General features: G+C 38.7%; 1 protein-coding gene across 3 annotated transcripts in view; it reads right to left on the bottom strand.

Annotated features, from left to right (window-relative positions):
• The window catches only part of FOXP4 (forkhead box P4), a 175,465-nt gene extending 168,515 nt beyond the window's left edge, over window positions 1-6,950 (bottom strand). For 2 of the 3 annotated variants that reach the window (XM_063297594.1, XM_063297592.1), the window contains exon 1: window positions 6,489-6,950. The gene's annotated coding sequence lies outside the window, so the exon portion shown is untranslated. The remainder of the gene's footprint in view (window positions 1-6,488) is intronic. The other variant, XM_063297593.1, reaches the window with a different exon arrangement.
• Window positions 6,951-27,156: the final 20,206 nt, after the last annotated feature.

A 27,156-nucleotide genomic window follows, 5' to 3' on the forward strand; every position in this document is an offset into this window, starting at 1 on the left:
TACACCATATATACACATTGGTCATTTTATCTTTTTAAGGTGTAATGCTGTTTGCAATCCCCTATACAGCTACATTTCAGTTCCATCCTTATGCAGGTAAGTAGTATTCTCTTTTAAATTTCACCAATATACTATATCCAAGATATTGTACAGATTAAGAGTCTGCAATCCGCATACATGAAAAACGAAATGTGGGTCTCTGGGCGTGCAGACCTTATCACTATGTAAACTGTGTACACTACAGTTCTCATTCTTCATAATTTGTAGGATTCTGGCTTCTACATATTTCATGAACTTCTCTTAGGAAATCACATTGGGAATAAATTCTTCCTGTTTGCTACCATGAATGTGCCAGCTCCCATTCAAATGGTGTGATGTTAGGTGTACAGTCATGCCAGTAAGTTAGAATAAAAAGCTTACTAAATATATTAAAAAATCAGTGTCTTTTCTCCTTCTGCTCAAGTCCTTAGAAGTTTATGTTTCCATAAATGCCTATAGTTTTTGAATGGCTCTAAGTTTTAATGTAGTTAAAAATGCAACTAAAGGATTTGTAACAATTCCAAAAGGATTGCAGAAATTCTCATACTTTTCCATTTGTTACTGCAAGTCTTCTCACTGAGGGATAAAAAGGAGGTTCAAAGAAAATGGGAATAAAAGGATTTGATCCTGTCTCCTTGCAAAGACACAAAGGATATGAAACAAGTGCAGACTATTTGGTGATAAACACTGATACTGCTATAAAGGCAACTCAGCAGAGCATGATATGGAATACAGACTTTTTAAAAATCTGGTAACAGTGTGCAGAGCTCATTCCAACCTTACCAACCTGATGGAATACTTACATTTTATCTTCAATAACCATCTTTCCATACAGAATAAGCAAAATGAGAAATCAAGTTCGTGCTATGAATCACTGCACTATGGATCCCAGTTCAAATCACCTTACACAAACATATGTACAAATGCACAGTTACACTTCTAAATGTTTCATTCTTCCTTATTTTGGCTATTTATATCATTCCACGGATATCCCGATTTTAAGAAAGCACACTTAAATAGATCAAAATTCAGGAATAATCAGTTTTACTCATACAAAATGCATGTTATGAATTTGTAGAAAAAATCAGTTCTGTAAATATTTCTCTACTACCTTCTTGATTACATTTCTTGAAAATCCTTTGCACATAAGATCTTTTTAAAGAAAAGAAAAGATACACTATTTTACACTTCATGTGCAAACTATATACCCCAGCACTAAAACTGCACTGTGGGAAGAAGAACCAAGTCAAATGAGAAAATAACATTTCTAATTTAGAAACAAAACAAACATTTCAAAAGCTTTGACTACTTATGGGAGACTGTTTATGGCTAACAAAGGATATAGCTTCCAAGGAGACCAAGAATCAGAAAATATAATTAAGAAAAATCAGAAAGTATGGCTAAGAGTAGCTGGCAAATTTGAAGCAGAGCCATGAAACTTGAAATTAGTAAATTTCAAACAAAATCAAATTTTAAAATAAACTTTTAAAATAAGTTTATTTTAGAATAAACTCACATGTATTATTACTCACATTTCCCAGGAAAAAGGTTTTTAGTTCTCATTTAACTTTAAGTCATCACTTCTTTCTATCAACAATTTGGGAGGTGTGCTTTAACCTGCCATGCAGCAATTACTCACAGAGTAAGGAGGAAATCGCTCAGCCCTGGAGGCAAGTGAATTAGCCAAGTTTGAAAGGTGGCATCCTGTTCTATCCAAGAGTACAACAATGCCACATGGAAAATAATTAAATCAAAATGAGCAACACTGGGATTTGTTTTGAGGTTGCCAATAAATAACGCTAAAGGTGTTTGCTATCCTATTTAAGAGAACTCAGATAAAACAATGTACTTTTGCAGTCAAAAGCAACCTTCTCCATACAGAATTAATAAAAGAACCTATTTCTACCTTAAAGTTTTATTATAAGAGCCTGCAACAAATTTTTTGCAGGACTTCAAAATCAAGTATCTCTATAACATTAAGTTGCCCTCTTAAAGCACAGATGTGCAATCTTAGGGGAAGAAAATGCCTTCCTTCCTTAGCAAGAAACACACATGCTAGCAGGGAAAGAAGATTTGAAGAAGGAAATTCTTTCTCCCTCTCCAACTTTTTGAGGAAAAAACCTTGCCTGCTGTGGTAGGGGTCAGGTAAAAATCTACACAATTCCATTCTATCAAAAGAGGGGAACACACAGGAAGATAAACAAATAGCATACATAGGTAATCCATGTGTGTCCCTTTCCCACATACAATCTTCTGTAAGATATACAGTAGGTTAAAAAATTTCCACTACCGTACTTCTGACATATAAACAAAGATTTGATTACAACCAGCATATACACACTTGCCTGGAAGTAAGCTCCATTAAACATAATGAGATTAATTTCTGAGTAAGTATGCATAGGATCAGTCCATGGGTCCTTTTAAAAGTAAAATACAACAGCATCTTTTCTGCTTCCAATCTTCTTCTCCACATATAACAGAAATAAATTTTCAGCTACACCCCCTCCTTCTCTATTCCAACCCCACAGCAAGACACACACAAACATTATCAGATTCAAAAGCATCCCCTGTGCCATGAGAAAAGAAATGCTCCTAGGCTTCTTTGGGCAAAAACTTCACAACTGACTGCACATAGTTCCCGGCTTGGTTATTAGAAACGAAAAAGAGAAAGCGCCTGAAGTGCTTATTTTATTTGCTCTTTGCTTTATAGATTTTTTTTTTGTCTTCTTAAGAAATCCTTCTTTCTATATGGGAAATCTGAGTTAGGAACACACCAAAATTCTTCCCTGTTTTTGATTTTAATCTTAAGAAAGGAACAATAAATGGGAATGTTAATTATTAAATGTAAATGGATATGCTTAGACCAAAACTACTCACCTAAACTACTTTCTCATTGTTGATATCCTTAAGTCCTAAACACAATCTTTCTCACTATAATTTTGAACTGTGTGACTTTAGGAAAACAGGGGGCTCAGCACCTTCATGGTCTAGAAAGTTACCAATCTGAGAAGAAGGGAATTCCATGCCTATTTCGTGGTTTTTCTTACAATATTGCACAATGGGGACGTGATGAGGCACCCCACTGTATTGTATGTCTCATATTCTGAAGTTCTTTCCTACCCAATGCTCAATGTTTGTGAAAAAAAACCATTTTTTTTTCTTTTCCGTCTGGCAGATAATGCATAAAATGGATAGATTACACAGGATTTTGATCACAATTTTAACTGCAAAGATGCTCCCAAATTAATTACATGAAACAGTCCATATATTAAAACTGTTGTAGTTTTAACAATTTTTACCAAAACTATACTCTGCCCATTTCAGATTTACATATAAACTATGTACACCCCCCCCCAATATTCATTCATTTCAAGGATTCAGTTGAACTTCCAATAACTTTCTAAGAAATGTCCAAAATAGAGGTTGAATGACCTTTAATACATTCACCCCCAAATGAGAAAAATAACAAATGTTAATTTTCTTAATCGCTTAGTTTGCACAATAAATAATATATCTGATTCAGATTGTTTTCTCCTCAGTTTCAAAGAATCTGCCTGATATTTTTTAAGATTTCAGAATGAAAAAGATTAAATATTTTAAAATCAAATTATCTGAGCAACACTTACCTTCAAGTTTTATTTTAAAATATAATTAATAAAAATTAAGACTGCACTGTTTCTCCATTATAGCATTGGAATCTTGTATTTTATACCATTTAGAAGTTACTCAATGGGTTTTACTTCTACATGTTTATAGGACTGTTGAATAAAGTTAAATTTTTATGAACTTTGTTAATAGAGAGCTAGATGCTGTTACCAGCTAACATATACAAATGATAAGTACTATTGACTGAAGTGTTAACATCGTATGTCAATTTCATACAAAATGGCCTATTGGCAGAACAAGTCCCTTTCTTGTACCATGAATTTGAACAATATTCTGTATTACACCCATTTTTACACCAAGCAATACTTCTATTTCTTGTACAACCCCACAGATTATCTGAAAATATTAAAGGTCTAATCCAGAGCTAAAAAGTGGAATTGTCTATGGTAGAAGACTGCTTATAAACTTTATCATCTCCAGACAAATGTAATTGTTGGATGAAGCACATGTTTGAAGTCATCAATGGACTCTGGAAAGGGACCTGTAAATAAAGTCCTCAGAGCTACCATGAGGGTGTCCAACGCGCTCCTCTTAATACTGCACTTCAGAAGAATAATTATGCCTATTCATATTTATGCAACATGTATTATGAATTTGAGATTAAACAGCTTTATACAAAATATGAAATTCAGGAGAAAGCGTTTCAGGTACATACTAAAAACAGAAGGTGCCAACATTAACCAATTCTTATTAAAGGATAATTTTCCACTTACTGTATTTAAACCGATCTGCTTTACAAAACTTTGTATAGGGGTGGCATAAGAATATTTGTAAAAGAACTGAAAAAAATATAACTTTAGCAGTGTGTGGGGAGGAAATAGGTCTTAAAACTATTTGCCCTATTGTGGGAAGATGAATATGATAAAAATGGATTAAAGCACTTCACAAACCCATGCAAACCACAATTTTTTTAATAGCTTGCTTGAAACTTCTCAGTTGCCCCCCAAAATATGATCTCTATATTTTAGGGGATATTGGCTAATGCTCACTGGGCTACAGTAAGAAAACTAAATGTCCAATCCCAAACAATCTCAACAAAATAGTCCATTTGAAATTCACTTTTTTTAATAATGAAACTTTGCTTTTCAAGATTTCATTTTTAAAATGATCAGTTAGGGGAAATCTCACTTGACGCATTGAGTATATATTGTTATTTTAAGCGCCACTCAGTCTGAAAAGAATTTTGCCATTTAAATTTTAATCAACCGTGGCATTTACATTATAGATATTTGTATCATTTTATGCTTCTATTCATTTCTAGAAGTCACTTCTTCCTTTTTAGAAAGAATTAGAACACTATTTTAGGGCTAATAACACACCCAGTAGTTTCCCTGATAATTTTAGCCTAAATTTGAGGCTCTGATGGAGAATTGGCAACATTTCTAATCATAGGTAACATTAAAAAGAAGAAAAGCCAACAAGAAACTGAAGCCACACTGACTGATGGAGCTTCTCTGACAGCATTACATTGTGTGCAATAAAATATATAAAGCAAAACCTCCTTTAAAGTCACAGCAGAAGGAAATGTTCTTTTGTAACTCTTACGCCTCCTACCCTATCAGAAAACAAAGACCTTTTAATTTAAAAAAAAGCAGCTATTTATAATAAAACCATTTAAAATTCACTCTTCAGAAACTGAGGAATTTTCTAGCTATTCAATATTTTTCTACCATCCCAACTTTTTGCTAATCCGAGGAAGAGACCGAACTCAAAAGCTGGGGGTTTTGGCTAAGAAGAACTTGACCAAGTTACTGCCAGAAAAGTTACTCCACGAAGCGAAGTTGGGGAGGGGGGGAAATCAGCCGTCCCGATCCGAAGCCCTCCCTCTCCCCCCCCAAACCCTGGTGTGTACTCAAGACGACCATAAATGCGAAAACCTTGGAGTCAACCCGTCCTGTCAATCATAATAAATTGTAATTCACAGACACACTTACAAAACTGATTGATCTGGAGAAACCCCAAAGCGGTTTTGCAACATCTTCTCCCCACCCCTCGCCACATTCACAAAAACAGAAGAGCCAAACACACACACACACACTCGCTCTCTCCTTCCTTCATTTTTCCCCCTAGGCAAGAACCTCCTATCTCTTCCTCCCATCCTCACCACCGCCGCCCCCGCCCCCGCCCCCGAACAAAGAGGAAGCCTTCCAGCGTGCCACCTCGTCGCCGCCGGTGCCCCATCCTTGGGCTCCGCGCCCCCCCCCCCCGACTCGGCAAAATCCCGGCCGAAAAGTTGCCTCCGTCAGAACCTCTCTTTGTCTCTCGCTCGCTTTAGGTCCCGGGAGCCCCGAACTTTCACGCGCCTCCTTGGCGAAAACAGCCACCGAGAAATCCAAACCAAACACTCGGAGCCGCGGGCAGCTGCCGCCTTCCAAGTGGCTTCTCTACATATGTTCACGCCGCCGCTTCCCCCCCACCCCTCCTCAACATCCTTGACGGGTTTTCCACGCTCTCCTTTGGACACTGCAAGGAAGGCCGGGGGAGAGGGGGAGAGGGGGAGGGGGAATCAACAAAGCCTGAATCTCGGCCTCCCCTCACACCTGTTTTCCCAAACACCTGGGGAGGGGGACGCCAGCTCGGCCAGTTGAGCAACTTTACGGGTTCCTGGGCGCAGATATTCTGGGTAATTTCTTTATACTTAAAGCAGAACAGTCCTTTCAGAAAGGGGGAGAAAAAGAGGAAGGAACTACAAAAGGTCCTCTGGCTGGATTCAAAAGTAAACCAACAATGAAAGTTTACGGGAAGAGGGAGCGGGCACTGGAGTTGCTAGAAATCCAACGAACCTGTTTTGATCTACGGCGCCCGGAATCGAGACTCAACTTTTAACACCCCCCACTTGGCGCATGTGGCTGCCTCTTTCTTGCTGTCTTGCCGCCGCCGCCGCCGCCTGCAGCTTCGTCCCTTGCGGTGCAGAAATGCCCGAGATCCCCCAAAGTTAAACACCTCGGAGACAAAGAGAGAGGGGGGGAGAGGGAGAGAGAGAGAGAGAGACAGAAGCCGAGAGAGAAAAAAGAAAGCTCTAACACAGTTCAGGCACGGTCATACTTTTCTCCTGCTCAAGCCTTTGCTGTTTCCTTCTCTCGTATCGCAGTGGGGAGGGGGGGGGCTGTTTCTTCCTTCTTCTCGTCCGTTTTCCTCAATGGAAGTCTCAAGGGGGGGAGTCAGTCTCTATGCCTTGGGTCCCTCCTCTCTGTGTCCCATTCAGACGGGGAGATCAGCGTCTAATCACAGGGGTTGTGTCTGAACTGGAGATGTGACTTGAGAGCTTGGAAGGGAGGGGTGGGAGAGCGAGTTACTTCCAGTTCTACCATAATTCATCTAAAGCAGGTGCAGCTCGTTTTCAAGCCCACGGGTCCTGAATGGAAGAGGGAAGCCACGGCGAGGGGGAGATAAAAGAGGTGAATGAGAGGGGAAGGGACGCTATTGAAGCAGGGGGAGTTAAAGGAAACGAGGCCTCTCTTGCGATCTGTCAAGTCACTTTGGGGCCTTTTCTCTCAGTACCTGAGCGGCTGCTATTTCTCCACGCGACTGAATATAGTGAAGGCGATCCGTACTTACTCTCTTTTGCCGCTCTCCTTGTTTTTGTTGCTCGATAGTTATGAATGGCCACTGTGATAAATTAATGCCTAAAGGAATGCTGATACTGAACACCCTGTTTCTAAAATGGCCTATCTCGCTATTGCGTCCTAGGTTAACAGTTATAACTAAGTATTCCACTGTATACACCCCGAACGATAATCTGTTTAACAAATCTCCATGTATTATACAGATACAAGTGGCAGGATTTTCTTCAGACATAGGCAGTGATGCATATTTGAGACCAAGCGTGTGAAGCACAAAGTTCTTTCAAAGATGGCAGAATGAATAAAGGATTTTTCACACATGAAGCTTAACTCCATCGTTGCATATCTCGCATTCATAATGCCAATATTGACACTGGCCTGACTTTAGGACAACTTCGCTGCACTTTCTGTCCTCTACAAAAAGATTCAGATGACTGCATAGATGCAATGTGAAGTTCAGATGTATGTTCATGCTAATGCATGAAAATGTTCAAAACACAGGACTGAACTAGATAAGCATTGATTGTACCCTAAAATAAAGCTATGAAAGAAAATTGTAGCAAGATGGGAGATGTGTGAAAACCCTGGCAATTTTTGCTGTTTATTTTATAGATATCTTTTAACTTCCCTAAAACTTCACCCTATCTAAACTTACCCTGGAGTAAATTCTTTTGAAACAAGGGGATTACTTCTGAATATAAATTAGTCCACACTGTGAAAATTGTATAGGTCTTTCCAAATTCATCTAGAATTTTGGTCTGATTGAAACCAGACCAATATGTAAATACGCTTGTGACTGGTTTGTAAGAAGATTCATTCAGGATTATTATTTGCACACGACACTATATAAACAGATGAATATATCACAAACACACTATGAATTTTTCAATTGGATTATTTTAATGTAAAATCAGATGCTTAAAAGTGTAGATAATAAATTCCTTTTAAATGATTATTTTGTTAATATTAAATAGTCTGAATGCGAGCATACTTGCTCTGTAGTTAACAAGTGGCTTCTTCCAGTTACATTGAATTAAAGAAATGTAAATGTAAAACCATGTTCATCATTTTGCAATTCTTTTTTCAGACTGAAAAAAAAAAACAATCCGTAAGTCACAGGTACTTCACGTCTGCTCACTATTGTTTTTGTGAGGTTGGGTTTGCACCGAGGCAGCATGAACCAGAAAGAAGCAACACTGGTAAGAATGGGAGAAAACAAAATAATCCCGTGAAGGTTGCCATAATTTCATATAGAGATAGCCATCACAGGACACCTGGGAGATGTGCTGGGGTCACAAAATGTAGCAGAGCTTACTCATTGCAGTTAGAGAAAAAGCCTCTCTATCATGATGGTAGAAACGTCCACCTATGTTTCATCTCTGCCGCCAGGGCTTGGACAGTAGAGAGGGCAATAGGGAGGCATGTCAAGTCCAAATGCACCCCTGGAATGGGAAGAATTTTACCAGCTCTGGGTCTGTTGTGCTTAGTTTTTCTTCCATCAGGATAAATATGAGAATTGTAAACAAAAACCAACATAAAGGGGAAAGAAAGGGGTGGGGGAAAAGAAAAACCTCACATCCTTTCTGCCTTGCTAATACAAGCCCTGGAGAATTTTAGACAGTGGTTCATCTTCCCAAAGCATTTTGCTTCTCCAGTCTTGCAAGATTACTGTATCTAATTCACAAACTGTCCTAGTTTGGTTCCTTGCTCAAATATTTCGTTTTGAAAAACAAAGTTTAAAAAAGAATAAAAAGCACACTTAATACATCAAGAACACTTTTTTAAAAAGAAAATTACTGATTGTCCCTCTATAGGTTAAAACAAGTGTGAAACTTGTGACAAACATGTGGTTGCAAGAATGAAACCACAAATTAAATTACACTGCAATTTCTATTTAATTTCATTTGCTGGTAGTTTAGGAAGTGTATGAAGTTCTTAAAATTGATTTAAGTCAGCCCACCATTATTTTCAGTGTCTATTCAACATTCACTCCATCTACATTCAATTGGATTTAACCTGTATGGTTGTAATTTTATACTAAAGGAAAGGACTTATTTCTGAGTAGACTTATCTAAGATGATATCCTTTGTATGTTGCAGGAGTTTATTTTGTAGATACTACAGACAGATACAAATACATTAGTTTTACAAGATTCAGTCCTTTAGTAATAAAGAATTAAGTATAGTTAGGGTTCATGGTACATATTATGCATAAATATATTTTATCCATTTGAAAGATTGGTATTTCCCTTTCTATTTCATGATTTTTTTAAGGATGTGTAGCCCAAACAAACATCCAAAAATAAATTAATCTTAACTAGACAGGATACAGAAAGTCCATGATCTTCTGTGGATTTAGTACAGTATTTGCTTAAAGATCAGTTAGCCTTAGGACAGAAGTTGGATCAGATCAAGATGACAGCACCGTGGCAAGATTACCCCTTCTCCACTCACATTTTGAATGAAAAGCAACTAAAAGTGTAGGGAGAAACTATCAAATTGTAAATAGCAAACTTTATCCTGAAGTCCCTAGAAACAAACAGGGTTGAGAGGGATTCCCCAGCCACACAGCATTTAATCCCCTTCAACCCTTTCCTCCTGAACTGTACCACTTTTAAGAGGAGAAGAAAGAGGATACTCCTCACCCTTGCTCACTTCTTGGAACACCTCAAGGCCACTGCAGGAGAACTGGGCTCATGGTGACTGTGGAGAAGGAGCAGCAGCTGATGCCTTTGCTTGAAAAAAGCAGTTAGTGAAAGAGCTCTCTTCCTGGGCTCTCCCCTTACATAGCATGTTAACAGTGAGAGATCCAGCCAAGTTGCCCACCATAACCCCAATGAAGAAGAGAATTTTACCTACTTATTGTAAATAGTCCAACTAATATTGTAAATAGTCCAACTAATCCCAATTCTTCCATCTGCATTGCCCAAAGAAATAGGATGCACAAGCAAGTGGCTGCAATAAGAAACAGCAGAAATGTTTATCCCATGTGGAAGCATTAGCAGTAACAGTCTCCTCCCATTCATCTTTTTTTGTAGAGGAAAGCATCCCTGTGCCCTCTGGATACTTTGGACTTCAACTCCTGTCAGCCCTAGCCATATAGCCAGTGATCAGGGATTAAGGGGGTTGCAGTCCAGAACATCTGGTGTTGCCACTCCCAGCTCTCTCCTATACAAGAATAGAAAGTATGAGGTTCACCAGCAAAGTTTTCACTATTGGGCTGTTTAGTTAAGAAATTCTGTAAAGGGAAAGGCTGAAGTAATTGCTGCTTTGATGACAAAATCTAAAAGTTGCACTCTCCAAAACAAAAATAGTTTGAGGAAATGAAGAGAAGCAACTGCTGCCTCCAGACCTTCATTCAGTTGTTTTTTTCCTTCTACAGGAAGAATTGAGCAAGAGATTGCTCTTATTGTTTATTGTTTGTCTCGCCTAACCAGTTGGCTCCTAATCAACTGAATGGTTGCCATGCTATTTCCAAATGCATTTTAATGTCATATGTGGTTAGCAATGAAAAAGCACCTGCAACAGAAATTAACGGTGCTAAAAGCCATCCACAGTTAATGCTACCAGAAGTTCAAATAAGCTTTCCTACAGTTCATTACAAGTAGTCAAGTAGATACCTAGATGTGCATCTTGGACTGCATGTTGTATGCAAAAGAAGTCCTGTCCTTGGAGCTTCTGATTTGATCATAGAATTATAGAGTTGGAAGTGACCTAAGAGGTCATCATGTCCAACCCCTGCATAATTGCAGGATTCACTACATCATCCCCAATAGATAATTATCCAGCTCTTTTAAAAAACCTCCAGTGAAAAGGAAGAAACCACTCCATGATGTAACCTATTCCACTGATTGATAGCTGTTACTGTCAAGAGGTTCTTCCTAATCTGTAATCTGAATTTACATCCTTGAAGTTTCATCTCATTAGTTCTAGTCATACCCTCTGGAGCAAGTGAGAATAAGTCCACATGCTCTACAATGTGACAGCCCTTCAGATATTTGAAAACAGCTATCATGTCCCCCACCACCACCACTTCTCTTCCGCAAGCTAAAGACCTGGGTCTTTTAACTGTTCCTTGTAGGACTTTATTTCCAGTCCTTTCACCATCTGGGTAGACCTCGAGACTTGCCTTTTTTAAACTGGAGTGTGCAGAACTGAACACAATAATCCAAGTGAGGCTGACCAAGGAAGGATAATTACTTCCTGTAAATGGGACTCTGTGCTCCCCTTGATGCTCCTCAGGATGTCATTGGCTTTCTTTGCAGCTGCATTACACTATTGGGATATGTTGAACCTGTGATCTACTAGTGTACCCAGGTCCTTCTCACATGTGCTGCTCGAGCCAGATTTTCCCCATCTTGTATATGCTTCTTTCATTTTTCTTACCTAGAAGCATGACTTTACATTTGTCCCTGTTACATTTCATTCTGTTTGTTTCTGCCCACTGTTCTAGTCTAAGTCTTTTTTTTATTTTTCCCTCTCCTTTCAAGTATTAGCCACCCCTCTTAGCTTTGTACCATCTAAAGATTTGGCAAGCATTCCCTTCACTCCCTCATAATTTTATCATTTATAAAAACATTGAACAGCACCAGGCCCAGGACAGAGCTCTGTAACACCCCACTCAATACGTCTCTCCATGTATAACCCCGCTCTGAGTACAATCCCTGAGCCAACTGTGGATCCATCTAAGGATTGAGTTGACTATTTTGTTAATAAGGGTGCTATGAGAGACTTTGTCAAAAGCCTCGTTGAAGTCAAGATATACTATATCCATGGCATTTCCCCAATCAGCCAGGCTAGTAACTGTCATAACAGGAGATCAAGTTAGTCTGGCATGACTTGTTTGGTATTAATCCATGTTGGCTCCTGTTAATTAATGAATTCCTAGTGAAGTGCTTACAGACATGCTGTTCGATAATCGGTTCAAGGATCTTGCTCAGGACCAATGTCAAGCTCACAGGCTGTGGTTTCCCAGGCCCTGCTTCTTCCCCTCCAAAGGCAAGGAAATACAGTAGAATGCTTGAATATCCCCTTTTGCAAGTTGTACCCAATGAAAATCTGTTTTACTCGGAACTCTAGTTTTCAATCAAGTATGTATAAGATTGTATCCTCAGAAACGAGTGCGGATCCTTATAAGTATAGGTAACTAAAGTAAAACTAACTTCTAGATAAATCTGTGCTTACAGAGTGTATTATTACAGTCATATATTCAGATTCTGCCCCAGCAGAAAGAGATTTTTTTAAAAAAAAAACTTTTAACAAAAACTATTGCTTCTGATTTTAAATGATGGGCTTGTACCCTGTGATTATGATCTTCATCTGATTTAGCTAAGCTACTGCTTCTGGAATCAATGGAATTTACTTTTGAGTAGACATATTCAGGATTCAGCTGTAAGATTGCAAATTTCTAAACTTTTATCTAGAAGTAAACCTTTTATCTAGAAGTAACCTGAATACAGTACACAATATTTCCAAGAATCCATTAAACTTGTAAACATGCCTGGAATTTGCTTCATAGCAATATATGTGTGTTTCCTTCTGAATAAGCATGCATAAATTGAATTGTAATCATACTGTCCTAAGCATATTTACTCAGAAGTAAATCTACTGATTCCAGTCCAATTTATTTTGAGTATATCTGCTTTGGATTACAGTTTAAAATAAATTATATCATGTGCCTATCATAGAATTGTTGAAGAAGAAGAAGCATGCTATGCAAATGACATTTGAATAGACAGATAAGGGGCAAGTCAGCAAGCAAGTTACACTTTATGGAGGTTTTTGCTGCTATAGATGAACAAACAGACAAAAATCTTGCCTTTTATGTCTGCTAAGAAGCTCCTACACACAAAGCCTGGATAGTCAGCACTTGCAGGGATCGTAATAACAACTAAGCTCATACTGAAGAATTTGAGACATGCAACACCAGCCCTCTAGCAAGGAATTGCACTAACTAGATATGATAGAATAATCACTGCCATTTGCACTAGTGTAGATACCGGACTCTCAACACTGCATAATGAGGTAAACATTTCATTGTTTCCTTTATTATATTTCTAAACTGCCTAATGCTTGAAGTCCTCTGGGTGGATTACAAAATTCCTACAACTTTTAAAAATTATAAAATTAAAAAAATACCAAAAATACTAAAACAATAAAATACAATTAATAAAGATCACAGGAAAAAAAGTATGTAAAATGCACTATTTCAGTGAAGAAGAGACATGTAAAATAAAAAATACATAGGAGGAATGTCTCAGGCCTGGTATTGAAAGGGTATCAATGCAGACACCAGGAATGTCTCTCTAGGGTAGGCATTTTTTAAATGAAGCCCCATACTGAGATGCAGGAGTGTGGGCGGGGGGAGGTGTCAACACCATCTAAATGCAGGAGCATCTAGTTGATCAAAGCCCCATCCTTTGTAATATGCATTATATGCATGCAAAAAGGGTCAGAGCTTCAAAAATCTAGTTGTGTCCACCACCTTCATGCTGTTAACTCCTCCCCCCTCCCCCCATGAGTGTCCCTGCTGAGAAGTCCTCTTCCTTGTGGCCGTTTCCCTCAATTAATTTGGCAGGGCCACTCAGAAGAGGGTTTTGGAAGGTATTCAAAGAGCTGAGCAAGTAAATTAAAAAAGGAGGCTTTCCTTGAGATTCTCTGGTTTCAAGCCATTCAGGCCTTTAGATGTTAGCACCAAAACCATAGATTATGCAAACAGCCTAGGAGCTAGAACAGTATTTCTCAATCTCAGCAATTTTAATATGTATGGAATTCAACTGGGGAATTCTGGGAGTTGAGTCCACACATCTTAAAAGTTGCTGAGATGCATGAAGTGTAACTTATCCAATAACATGTTAGGGTTTGCAAATGAATTGTTTGGACTTACCTGCCTGCTTTGGATATTGACTAATTGAGAACTAAATCATACTACCTCTGTGGTCTAGCAGTACATCAGTACTTTAAAGAACATTACTGTAGAAATTATTTCAGTGATTAAAATATCATTATTGTCAGCTTCCTAAACTGACATGGTAGGGCAAGCTGTGCAAACAATGGACAGAAAAAGTGTCTGAGGTCTAGGATTATACGTATACAGACTTTTCTAGAACCTGATGACTCAGATAGACTGGTTAGAAAGTGTGCTTTTGCACATCACCAGACAAATGAACACAAGTAAGTGATCAAGTAAGGTTCCTGTTTTTTGAGGGGGGAGGTATACTGGAAACACTGTCTTTTTTTTATGAAGAAAGGGGGACAGACCAGTAAATTCAGCAACTGAGGGGTTTTACAGAGCACTACAAACTGTGAGGCTATAAACTGTGCAGTTGGGAAGTTGAGGAAAGTGAGCCTGCTTGGCTTGTGTTCTGTGTCCTTAAGTGCAGGAGTGCTCCAATTCGATTGTCCTGAAACCACCCAAAATGATAAATGAGTTATTTGACCCTCATGCTTCTGTGAATAAAACTATTTCATTTGAGTTAGGGCTGGGCAGGAAATATATATAACACTTGTATTTATTTGTTCCTCTGATTTATATGTAGAGGAGCTTAAGGTGATGCTTCTAGTGCTCCCTCCTCCCATTTTTTCTAGCAATGGCAACTTTGTGAGATCAGCTGGACTGAGAGAAAATGACTGGCTGAAAGTCACCTAGTGAGTGACTTTTATAGCTTAGGGCAGACTTAACCTGGCTGGTTCTCATGACAGTCCACCGCCTCAACTGCTATATCATACTGGCCTCTTCCTACTTTGAATAATTCAGTTTATTGCTATAGATCACCAGGATTCTCAAAGTTTTCAGTCTTGAAACTGCTCGCTAGGGCTTGCAGAGACTAAGTGAGGAGTGAAGCTTGGAGCAGGTTCTGACTGCATTCCCACTCTGCCTGCACAAAGCCAATCAGGAGATTTTTAAAAAATGGTGACCATTCTCTGAGTAGCTTATGACACCCTGACCCCCACCCCCCCGGGAGGTCACAACCCCTGGCTTAGCTATTGGCTAACTTGGGTTGAGTAATGATTGTGGGCTCAAGAGATTGAGCATATGGATGTTTCCATACTGGAAACACTCCAGTGTGAGGTTGGAATAGGGAGAAGGTGGGCTGGATTTCAAGTGTGTTAGGAAAGATTTGCTGATGGAGGGGATGGTAGCAGGGCAGAGGGCAATGTTGCCATTCATGAGCTCATAGCAGGTCTTGGAAAATTCTGTATTCTACCATTTCTGTTTTTCCTAAAAAAGAACTATGACTTGGCCAACCAGGGTGACAAGCCAGCTGTTAAACAGCAAGTAAGTTAAAGTCACATGACAAGGGCCAATTGACTACATTTGACTGCAGCTTGCTTTTGTTCTCTGTGTTTAGGCCTTGCCCTTATTTTCTTGAAAAAGCAAAACTGAATGATTATGGAATACACACACATTATAATTTAAAGCACAAGGTTTAGGTCAAGGTTTACGTCAAGGTTTAAATGTTATGTCACCATATCAGCAACTGACCAGATAATGCTTGTTAATAGGCCTGTGCATCTGTCCAGTGAAGGAGAGTACTGAACATCCACAGCAATCCAAAGGCACAGCATGGCTGTTTTGAAGACACTTACTCCAGAATAAAAGGGAAGTGCAGTGGCTCATCTAACAATCTGCACAAATCTACCTGTTAATGTTCTGTTTTGCTCTGCTGTTTTATAAATTAACGTTTTTATTAAATGGTTTTCCTTCAACACTATATTCTTGGATAATAGCCCCATTTTGATAACAAAATCACTTCACAGGGTTGTTGTTGCATATTAGGTATGTTCACCACCTTGAGTTATTTATAAAAATAATAAAGGCAGGATAAAAATTAAATAAATAAATCACTAAGGCAAATTCCAGCAGAAATTCACTGTAGCTAAGTCTCAGTCATTATGGCTTGTCATGAAGTCCCATCTGCTTTTTTTCAATATTTACCTAGGTTTCATATTGAATTTAATAGAATTTATTTCTGTTTCTTAATCCTATAGAACCTTCTCATTCTCCTCTTCAAAACTACCCATGGTTTTGCCACTCCTGCCCAAACTTTTACTATTGATATGCCTACTATGATCTTTGCTTGCATAGGTCCACTCATAGTGAAGTTTTCCTCCTGCCAGAAATTGTTCTACTTTTTTTCCTTTGATGTCCCTTATGTCTCCCAGAATGTTTCCTCTAAACCCCTCTTTAAATACCTTAGTTGTCCTTCACACAATTCACATATCCATATCCTATGGTAATGAAATCTAAGTATACCTAGTCATCTACTGTTTTACTCATATCTCTATTTCCTGCCCATTCTTCTGTTAACTTCCTTGTATAATTTTCTAGGATATAGAAATATTGGATACTCTCTGTTGGCAATAAGGAACTGCAGTATTCTCTATATATGCATGGATGATACTAGATAAACAATTTTTTAAACTATGAGGAATGTGTTTATAAAATTCAGCAACAATTTTCTGAAATGTTCCCATAATATATTTCATATTTTTCTTAATAAGTGTCAGTTATGGATATTAAATTTCTTCAGAATACTTAATAATTTGCCCAGAAACAACAAATTCAAGTACATGTTAAATCTCCCATCATGGAAGTATTATTCTCTGTTATTAAAAGCATTGCGTATTACTCAAGGCCCGTCTTGTCTTGAGTCACATTAATCCTATGCTTGGGAGAATGGATGTTTATACAGTTCAATTAGCAAAGGGTCTGAATTAAGCCCTTTTTGTTGTTTTGTTTCTAAATGTAAAATTTCAAACTTTAAATGCAAATCTGAATTTGATTCTGGAATTTTCCCCTTAACATCAACAGATGGCAAACAAAAATAGCAAAAAAAAACACTCTTCAAAAGATTTATCTTGTTTGCAGTTATATCTGGAGAAAATAAGCTGATTTGTTTGCATAACACATTAACCAATTCATTTAAGCATGGTGAAACCCAGTCATCTTATTTGCTTTGACCCTTCAGTCCAAGACTGAAGTTTCTATCCCATTTGGATCTAATCTTGGATTCAGCATAGCATGATCAGCAAACTGCAAGAGTCTGGGGAAGTCATAAGAGTAAGAAAAGTTAAAGCAATTTAGCATCAGTGAAAAAGTAAAAGCAGAACTCAGCTTTATATTAACTGCAGGCTTGTAAGAGGTGATTTTCTTGATTATGTGCCCTGTAGGATACTGAAAAAGGGAGGTGATTTTCTTGTGCCTCCAAACCAGAGAAAGTGACATATCTTTCCAGCTGGGTCTTCCCCCAGTGCATGGGTATTATCATCACCTGCCTTGCCTAAACGGTTGTGAAATCTTGCCTCCTGCTTAAGACAGAACAGTTAGGTGGGTGGCCATGGCTTTCTCACTTGGCTACTACATTCCAGTTGCATAAGGCAATGAAATGATGTGATTCATTTACTGTAAATGATGAGAAATCTCCTGGCTCTACATTTAAAAACAACATACTCCTCTCAGCACTGGGGTAAAAGCCAACCCACTAGACTTAGTCAACAAGAGACTGCATCATGTTTTCCCAAACAAATATCCACAAGGGAATGTGGTCCTCCTTACTGGCTCTAATGCCAAAGAAAAGGGAGTGTGAAGATTCACTTGCGGAACTTTCATTCTGATTTTCAAAAAAATTAGATGCAGACAGAACCTTGGTACAAACAGCAGCTGTAAATGACTTCAAAAGTAGCAAGCAGCACCAACTTCTTATGCTATTAGTTTTCTCTGTCCAAAGCAAGGGAATACTCTGAAAAGATTTTCTTCCTATCTTCAAAAGCAAGGATTTCCCACTTCATGAATGTATGATAAAATAAATTGTTACTTGCTGACAATTTTTTTGAGATGCAGTACTATTAACCCTTACTTTGCTTTGCACAGCTAATAACTGGATCTGTTTAACTTTTAAGTTTAAGAGCGCTTCCATAGAGAAAGCTTGTAAAAGCTAATAAGCAGCTACTCCATCTTTTCTTTCTTTTCCTCCTTTCCCCTTTGGGAAAAAAAAGAGCAGAAGTAATGGTATAAAATGAGGGGGAGAGTTACAAATGTAGTATGATACGTTGGACTTCTCATAAAATTCTGCAAGCAAGACAGTGCTACCATGCAATGAAAGTCTTATCTGGGAACATCCTAAATCTTTTCCTGACTTTTGTTATAGCCTGATATTGAAAACCACAACAATTAAAAATGATGTGGACTGGGAAAGCAATACAGCTAATGAACACATCATAAAGATATTCTCCCTCCTCTCCTGAAGTTTATTCTCTTGGTTGTTGTTGGAGGTGAGCTAACACATTGCTGGATGTATTCTAGGTAAGGAGAAAATCTGGTTTTGCTTTGTTGTTTATTTGTTCAGTCGCTTCCGACTCTTCGTGACTTCATGGACCAGCCCACGCCAGAGCTTCCTGTCGGTCGTCAACACCCCCAGCTCCCCCAGGGACGAGTCCATCACCTCTAGAATATCATCCATCTACCTTGCCCTTGGTCGGCCCCTCTTCCTTTTGCCCTCCACTCTCCCTAGCATCAGCATCTTCTCCAGGGTGTCCTGTCTTCTCATTATGTGGCCAAAGTATTTCAGTTTGGCCTTTAATATCATTCCCTCAAGTGAGCAGTCTGGCTTTATTTCCTGGAGGATGGACTGGTTTGATCTTCTTGCAGCCCAAGGCACTCTCAGAATTTTCCTCCAACACCACAGTTCAAAAGCATCTCTCTTCCTTCTCTCAGCCTTCCTTATGGTCCAGCTCTCACAGCCATATGTTACTACAGGGAACACCATTGCTTTAACTGTGCTGACCTTTGTTGTCAGTGTGATGTCTCTGCTCTTAACTATTTTATCGAGATTTGTCATTGCTCTTCTTCCAAGGATTAAACTTCTGATTTCCTGACTGCAGTCAGCATCTGCAGTAATCTTCGCACCTAGAAATACAAAGTCTTTCACTGCTTCTACATTTTCTCCCTCTATTTGCCAGTTAACAATCAAGCTGGTTGCCATAATCTTGGTTTTGCTTTGCTTTGTTTTTTTTAAGCATCTGCAAAGACTTCAATTGTTCTGTTCTCTGCTGCCCACCATTATTCAACGGATTTCTGGCCAGCTGTAGGATATTCCCATAAGGAAACTAGTTTTGTAGAGATGCGGAAAATAGGAACTCTGCTTCCCTCAGATGCCCTATGCCATCTCCTGACTCCTGGAAGCCCCCTCCCCTTCACCTGGGAAGCTTCAGTTCCAGATGGGGCTTACTCAACAGGGATCTGCATCACATTTCCAGAACCTCACCCCACAAGAGAAAAATGGTGAGCTTGGAGGCTGTGTTTGAGCACAAGAGAATAATGTAATTCTAGATCACTGAGCAGCTGACCTGTGTCTATTCTTTGCTTCATGCCAGGTGGAAAAAGACCAAGGCTGTAGAACCACCCACCCCCAGCCATGAACATTTTACCACTCGCTTCTTTAGACAAAGCAGATCAGGGTTTCATTTTTCATTTATCTGTTTTTCAAATAATGTTACTCACACTGATCAGGCTGTCTGTACACACCACTCATGGAGCTTGTCTGCATTGTTTCCTTAGATTTAAATTCTTCCCCTCTTACTACTTCAGAGTCAGCTGTGAGTAATCCTTTTGAAATGGACAGGACAACACAGGCTAAATAATGCTGCATAAAGACATTTCTTGTTTGGAACTTTTTAAGTTTCTCTTCTTGCCTTTATTTTTCTCTTAGCACCAATCATCATTTAATCTACTTTGGAATAGCTTCTGAAAATCTTCATTTATGCCAGGCAACTCTCTGATCTATTCATATCTTTTGTTCAATGGTAGCTAAAGCATTGACACATGCCTTTTCTTTATTCATTCATTTTCCAATATTTAAATTGTTATTTGTGTGTTATGGAACTTTTTCTTCTTCCCTGTTTTTGATGTTTTTATGCTACCTTAAAGTACATTTGGATCCTGGAGTGATGCTAACTGGCTTTTATTCAATACCACACAACAGGATATAGCAGCTGAGTGAGTTCTATCCATCTACAGCACCAACCTTATTCTCATACAAAATATGCCAGGTTTCTATTCCATTTTCTTTCTGTTGCTCTTATGTGTTTCTTCCCTTCTTGGAAAGGAGCTGACATTTACTTTTCTCAGAAGAAGACCATGCTCTAGGAGATGAAACCTCAGTAATCATTAAGCATACTGATGCAACGAAGGGGGATAAAAATCTTTGTGTCACTCAAAGGTCTTGGTTTGACTCTGTGAAGTTGTCTGACAAGGTCTAATGCATGAATTATCATGTTTGTAATGCTGGGGCACAATCTTCTGTTTTAACTGCAGGCTTGGAAGGACTTGACAGAAAAGCATTTGGGATACAGCCCATTCCTTTTTCCATGCAAAACTGCAACAGATCAATGAATATTTTAACAAAGAACTATTTCATTAAAAGGGTTGATTGCTTAATGAACTGTCCCTGTGAGCCATCAAATGCAATGGTCCCCCACCCTTAACGAAGGCAAAGATTCATATCATGAAGAACTGGCTTATGAAATTACTGTAATAGCCTGTGTAAAATATGCACTTTTTGAGAATAGCTTGTAATGAGATCTGGGAATGACATGGAAAAATATTATTTACTTACTTTTTCCTGTATAGAATTCTCCCATATGAGAAGGAGCATGATAAGATATCTAAATGGATATTTACGTAGGTTAAAGGTAGGCAACCTTTTATCGGCCAAGAGCCTCATTCCATCTAAAAATAATCTGTTGGGGGCTGCATGTCAGTGTGGGTGAGTTTTAACCAAGCAATAGGTGGAGCCAAGCCAAAAATTAGTGGAGTTATAAAACACCAGCAATTGCCTACCCCAGATTTAGCATAGCTAAATTCTGGATGGAATTGAATCCTTTAAGTTGTATCCTGTATGTATTTCAACATACATAGAACAGTAATCAAGAACATATGAGACAATTGTGCATACAATGTTGTTTTTCCAAGTCTCAGTACAGAGAGAAAAGTGTTTATTTCACTTCCTAAATAAGATAATGAATGAGAAGTTCTTTATTTCAAAACACCATTATATCTTTAAATAAATGTAAAATTTACACACATTTTCCTTTTTCTATATGATTAGAAATTGCCCGTATTATTGTGTAGAAATTGCCCGTATTATTGTGTAGTATTGAGTAGGTACTAAACATACCTGCTCTGTAGCTTTGATTCACCCAAGCAGGGTTTTGCATGGAAGCTTCGTACAAACTTTGCAGACTTGGCAAGAATTAACAGCATTTGGAGGGCAGAAGAAAGATTTTTAAAGTTTGTCAGACAAGAGTTTTCTTTTACTACTTGTTTGCACATGCACATTTTGCAATATGAGCTGCAAAGTCAAGAAGAATATTTTAGATTAATGTTTCCAGCTAGTCTCAGATTGCTAGTAGGTACTCTGAGGGCTCACAATGAACTGATGAACAGACTTTAGAGGCAAATATGTAGCGTGTACTTCCATGGCATGGGAAGCCTATAGGTATTTTATATGATCCCAGATTTGTGCTATGATTGGTAGGAAGCACAAGTCATTACAGACCAGGAAATGAACTTTAACCTGTCAAGAAATAACCCATTTGCCATCAGTTAGAATTAAACCTCCTTTGGGTTTTTTTAAAAATAAAATTAAAGGTGATGATTGGTGATTACTTTTGTGTGATGACAATTCATTAAAATGCCCAAGAAGAGAATGTTAACAGATCATTAAAGGGTGGCTGCAGGAAGGCTAGCATTACATTAACTCTCAGCAATCCAAAAACGTGGGACCCATGAAAACTAAAGTAACTCTAATATCTAAAGGTATCAAGATGCCCACTGAATAGTATATCTGGAGAGGAAAAGGAATATACAGTAGTTTAAGGACAGATGGGAACTTACATTTGATCTGAAAAAAATATGACAATTCAGTATGATATTTTGTCAGTGATTTATGGTACTTTTTAAGCATCATTCAATCATTCTTGTGCTGGTACAACAGTACTGGGGACAGGCTTTATAGTGCTTCTATGAAGTCCAGGTGATAATATAAAGGTGTTATATAGTTAAGAACATATGACTTAAGGTTAGATTGGGGCATTCATGGGTGGAGGATCAAAAAAGTCAAGATGGTATCCATGACCATTGAATTAAAGCTTGCCCGTTTTTTATATGTAATATGCATAAAAAGGGGTGGGACTTCAGTTGTGTGGACATGGACACCATCTTATCCTTTTTGACACCACCACCACATTCATAACCCTGGGCTAGATAAGGGAGATTCCATGTTCCTAATTGTTTCCCTATCTCTAATACAATATAATTAAGGATTCCTCTAAATGTGGATGTTCATTTACATTTCTGTAATCCCACAGTATAAATGTTGCAACTTGTTAATGCTATTGTTTTGAAAACTATGCTCAGATATATTGAGTAAAAGTGACACAAGGGAAGCAATTCCATGAAGGTTACCAAATTGTCCAAGAGGTACACCACTTCCAATATATATGTTTGCAGAGCAGACAAGGGAGAGGGGTTGTTATTTTTTCATAATTGTGGCTTGTATCAGATGTCTATGACAGTCAACATTTCTTTGTTGGCCTAGTTGTTTTCTAGACAAACATCTGCTTGAACCTAATGGAAGATGGGATGTTCTCCAAATATCTCAACATGTTCACTCCTATAAACAGCAATTGACTAAGCTGTTTATTCGTCATCTGAAAGCACCATGGGTGCATTATTACCACTGGGGTAATGGCCATTTTTATGATCAGCTTTTAATAAAGTATTAACTTTCAAGAAAATGAAAAGTCATGTCTGTATGAAGGGTATTTTAGACCAAGGATGGTGCTAATTCTATAACTAGTGTAAGCTCCAATGAATTAAATGATTGCTGCATCCTAAATCAATTTGCCTAAATGGTAAGATGCTTTACCAGACATAGTTAATCTCTCTTCCAATTGGATTCAATGGGAAGGAAAAGTAAAAGCAAAAAATAAAAGGTCACTGGGTTTAAATAGCAAAAAATGCCCACTGTGCCTTCCAGCCTTGCATCAGCAAACCAGAAGGGCTGGAATAAGGCAGATTTTCTGCCACATAACCACAGACAGTCTCTATGTGATTGTTCTACCTGATGGTGTTATTCTCTCAGGCATATAATGGTCTCATATTTCTTAAAAACAAGAAATTTAAAAAAATGCAGTCTGTATTGTGTCTTTAAATTTATTTGCCTGTTCCATGATTTGGCCTCCTTATAATTGGGTCAACCTTGCCAAGAACCCATGGGTTTTGCAAATATTTTTTTAATAGGCAGAGCTTGTATAACCGCCAACAGGTGAAGATTAACCTGGCATCAAGAGGCATTAATAAGGAAGATTTTTTTCTGGCTCATTTCTCCCAGATGTGCCACTGTTAACAATCAAAAGGCTGCTGTCTATAAAAATGTAGCCTCTTATGAACTGTCAGATGCACCTAGATCAACTGTTTCTTGGAGAGATTTAGGCAAATGTATGGGGGTTCTTTCAGATTCAGAGTTCAGAGGAAAATAGTGAGTCTGGAAAGAGTGCAAAATTTTATTCAAAGAGACTTATGTGGGTTCTTCTGCATTTTTCCCCCCTCTTTCTCTCTCTGTCTTTCATCTCTCCTCTTCTTGCTCTAAGTGTTTATTCTTGAAGTTTTGCAACAAAATGAAAAGCATGCTTAACCTATTGATGTTTTTAGCAGCCTTAAAAACTACTGCCTGCTAAGGTGAATTATTAACTATTCCTAGGCATGTTAAACAAAAGATGGAAAATAACTGTGCAAATAAGTCTTGCAATAGTAAGCCCCATTGCAATTAATAATGGGAAAGAATACCATGATGCCTCAGGAAATGCCCATTCAATGCTGGAATTAAATTCTCAATGGACGTTGTCTTTATCAGCTCTTGCTCCTCTGAGTGTAGTACCAGATTGGTCTACCACTACTAGCCTTCTTTATCTCAAAGCCATGAAAAAAGTCACATGCTAGATTAGAAGGATCATGAAGAAGGCAGACCATATTTTCTCCTGTGGAGTTGGCAACAATATTGAGTCTGCATTCTCATAAAGATATTTCTTGGAGTAAGGCGCATTTAACTTAGCGGCGCTTACTTCTGACTAGATATAAATAATCTGTCTGAGTTCATTTCTACTGGGGAGTTCAACATCAGTTTTACTTCCTGGGACTAGCGTATCACTATAAGAAGCAAGCAAAATTAACAGGGGATGGCTATGGGGGAATTAATTACTTATGCATTTCAGGATGCATTTTAGTACATTTACCCCATCCTACCCTTATTCAAGGCAATTTCAAGTTGGGTCCCTTTGTAACACAGAAAGATTGAGATGAAAGCCATCTTTACAATATGTGAAAAGAGGTGTACTGAAAAGAACAAACCTTTGGAACGATTTCTTTCATATAGCCTTTGTAAAGGGAATTTAAATCTCACATATACATGGACGGGGGATGTCAAAGAGTTTAAAGATCTGCGAGTCAGATATGGTGAATATTAGGGATATTTGCATTCAATTTTCTTCATCTAAATTGACTATAATAATGATGAATTTATGGAAGAGAGCAGCATATTTAAATTAACAAGACAAGAAAAGAAGGTAGAGGAGAGAAAGAGAAAGGGAAAACCATCTGGATCTCAGTTGCCTTCCAGCTCTGAACACATTTGTGCCACCAGTTCCTAAATGCACAAATTATGCAGCTATTTCATGGGACACTTAGGACTCAATTTGCAATGCGGCAGTGGGGGGAAATTGGGCACCTAATTCCCCCTGAACAATAACAGGGAGTTGCGTGGTTAATTTAACTCAAAGCCTGTAGCCAGTTTGCACTCCATCAGAGAACAAGGCGGCAGGCATATTCCTCTGCGCTACTAGAAGACAGGCTTCCTAATTGAGATACAACCCTGGTGCTTGTGTCCAGACTGGGACCAGGAGAGAACTACCATACCAGAGTTGCTGTGAGAAGAAACAGAGTATATTAGTTAGAAACTTTGCCTGTGATTTATCAGCAGTGCATGAAATTCCTGCAGGACTGCAAGCTGCTTCTCCTGATGTGTCATGGAAAGGCTGTTTTATATTCACTAATTCAGCCAGGTACATTGGAACTACACCTCCCAGAATTCACTAGCTAGCATCCCCCACATACATTAAGAGTACAAGACAGCAGAAAAGAGGGAGCACACCATGATGGCGGGCTTCTGAGAGAGAGAGAGAGTAAAGAAGGAAGGAAACATGGACTGGAAGCAAAATGGTTGCAGAATTGCTTATTTGGACCCTGTTTACTTTCCAAGACGGTGGCTGGGCGAGGTCAGCTGTGTGCGCACACAGTGACACACACACATACATACCAAACTGCCCTCACACCCTTGGAATCCAGCAGCTGGGTGCACAGTGGCAGCAGACTGTTCTCATTACAGACCAATGAGGCTGTTTACTCACCCAGCTGGAGATGGTTAGAGAGTGATAAATAATGAAAGAGAAAACATGATTTTCCCCTCTGTGGTTTCTACTTATGTAACCATATGTCACAGCTCAATACGTCGGCATTTTTGTGCATTCTTTTTTCAGGAAACAGTTGATTTTTCCCATACAGTGGCTTCTCCCCCCCCTGCCCCCCACCTTTCATTTTTTGGTTCAGTGGCAAGCGTTTTTAAGGTTTGGATTTCCTTAAGCTCAGGCTTCTGTCTGCTTCAGGAGTTTGTTGCAATGACAACAATCTTCAGTAAGTATACTCCTTTCTTTTAAATGTAATTTTCAGAGTTCATTTTAGGGATATAGTGATATGGAGCTGAGCAACAGCATGATGGGCTCTCAGCTTTGATGCTGCAGTGGTCCTGCTACTGAACTTACTCTGAGGATCCCATTGTATAGAAGACAGTCCTCTCTCTAAAGAGCTGTCAAAGAATTGGTTCTGCTTTGAAGGGCTGTCCAGTCAAAATCCAGTTTTAAGAAAAAGATCCAGAAGATCAGAAAGCAGGAACCCTGGAGTTGTCTTTTCATGGTGAGCACTTGTACAGTAGACCGAGTGGATGCTCATCACCTGGTCATACTCCTATCCACCAAGGTGAGAAGCATTTTATTTCCCTCTCCAAATTATGCAATGTATTTCTTAATGTGAATATATGCATACACATTAGTGTGTGAGTGTGTAGGTGTATTGGTCATCCTGACTTACCATCACCTTCTGCTGGCACACCTGTGCACAGACATCCAGAAAACTATGTCCAGAGGTTTCCAAGGCAACATATACGATCTTTATTCATATATGTAATACAGTTATACAAAGCCTTCAAAAGAGGTTCTTCACAGTGCATGGAAATGTGCACAAAGCACCTCTTTTCAAACTGTTAAAGCATGCTGCTGCTTGAGCAGCTATATCTGGCTGTCTCTGCATCTGAATGCATGTACAACTACTTCCAAGGTCATGCACAGACCTGGGAATATGATGACACTGATGCAAAAAAGAAGAATGCACCTTAAACATATTGAGAGTTTTGTTTGTTTACTGCTTGTCAAGTGTGCCTCTTCCTGCTTTGAATACAGCACTAATGCAAGGATTCTGAGCCAGTTCAAAATCAGCTCCAAACCTCAGTGATCCCACAATGCTGGTTATGTTTGAAAGATGAACTGACTTATTTCTTATTTAGCTGTAGTGTACCTGTAGTGTACTGCAATAAAATTAGTCTTCTTTAATACACTGCATCTGTATGGAGCTAATGGGCGGTTTGTTCCCTGTTTGTAGAACTTTTATCTCCGTCCATCTTCTGAATCCGGGGCTTCATTCTTTCAAAAGGGAAGGTCTTTCAAAAGGAAAGTTGGCTTGATGGCTTTGCAGCACCCCCTCATTGGAATTGGAACTGCTT

This window comes from Candoia aspera, chromosome 3, assembly GCF_035149785.1.
Source record: "Candoia aspera isolate rCanAsp1 chromosome 3, rCanAsp1.hap2, whole genome shotgun sequence".
Classification (NCBI taxonomy): Eukaryota; Metazoa; Chordata; class Lepidosauria; order Squamata; family Boidae; genus Candoia; species Candoia aspera.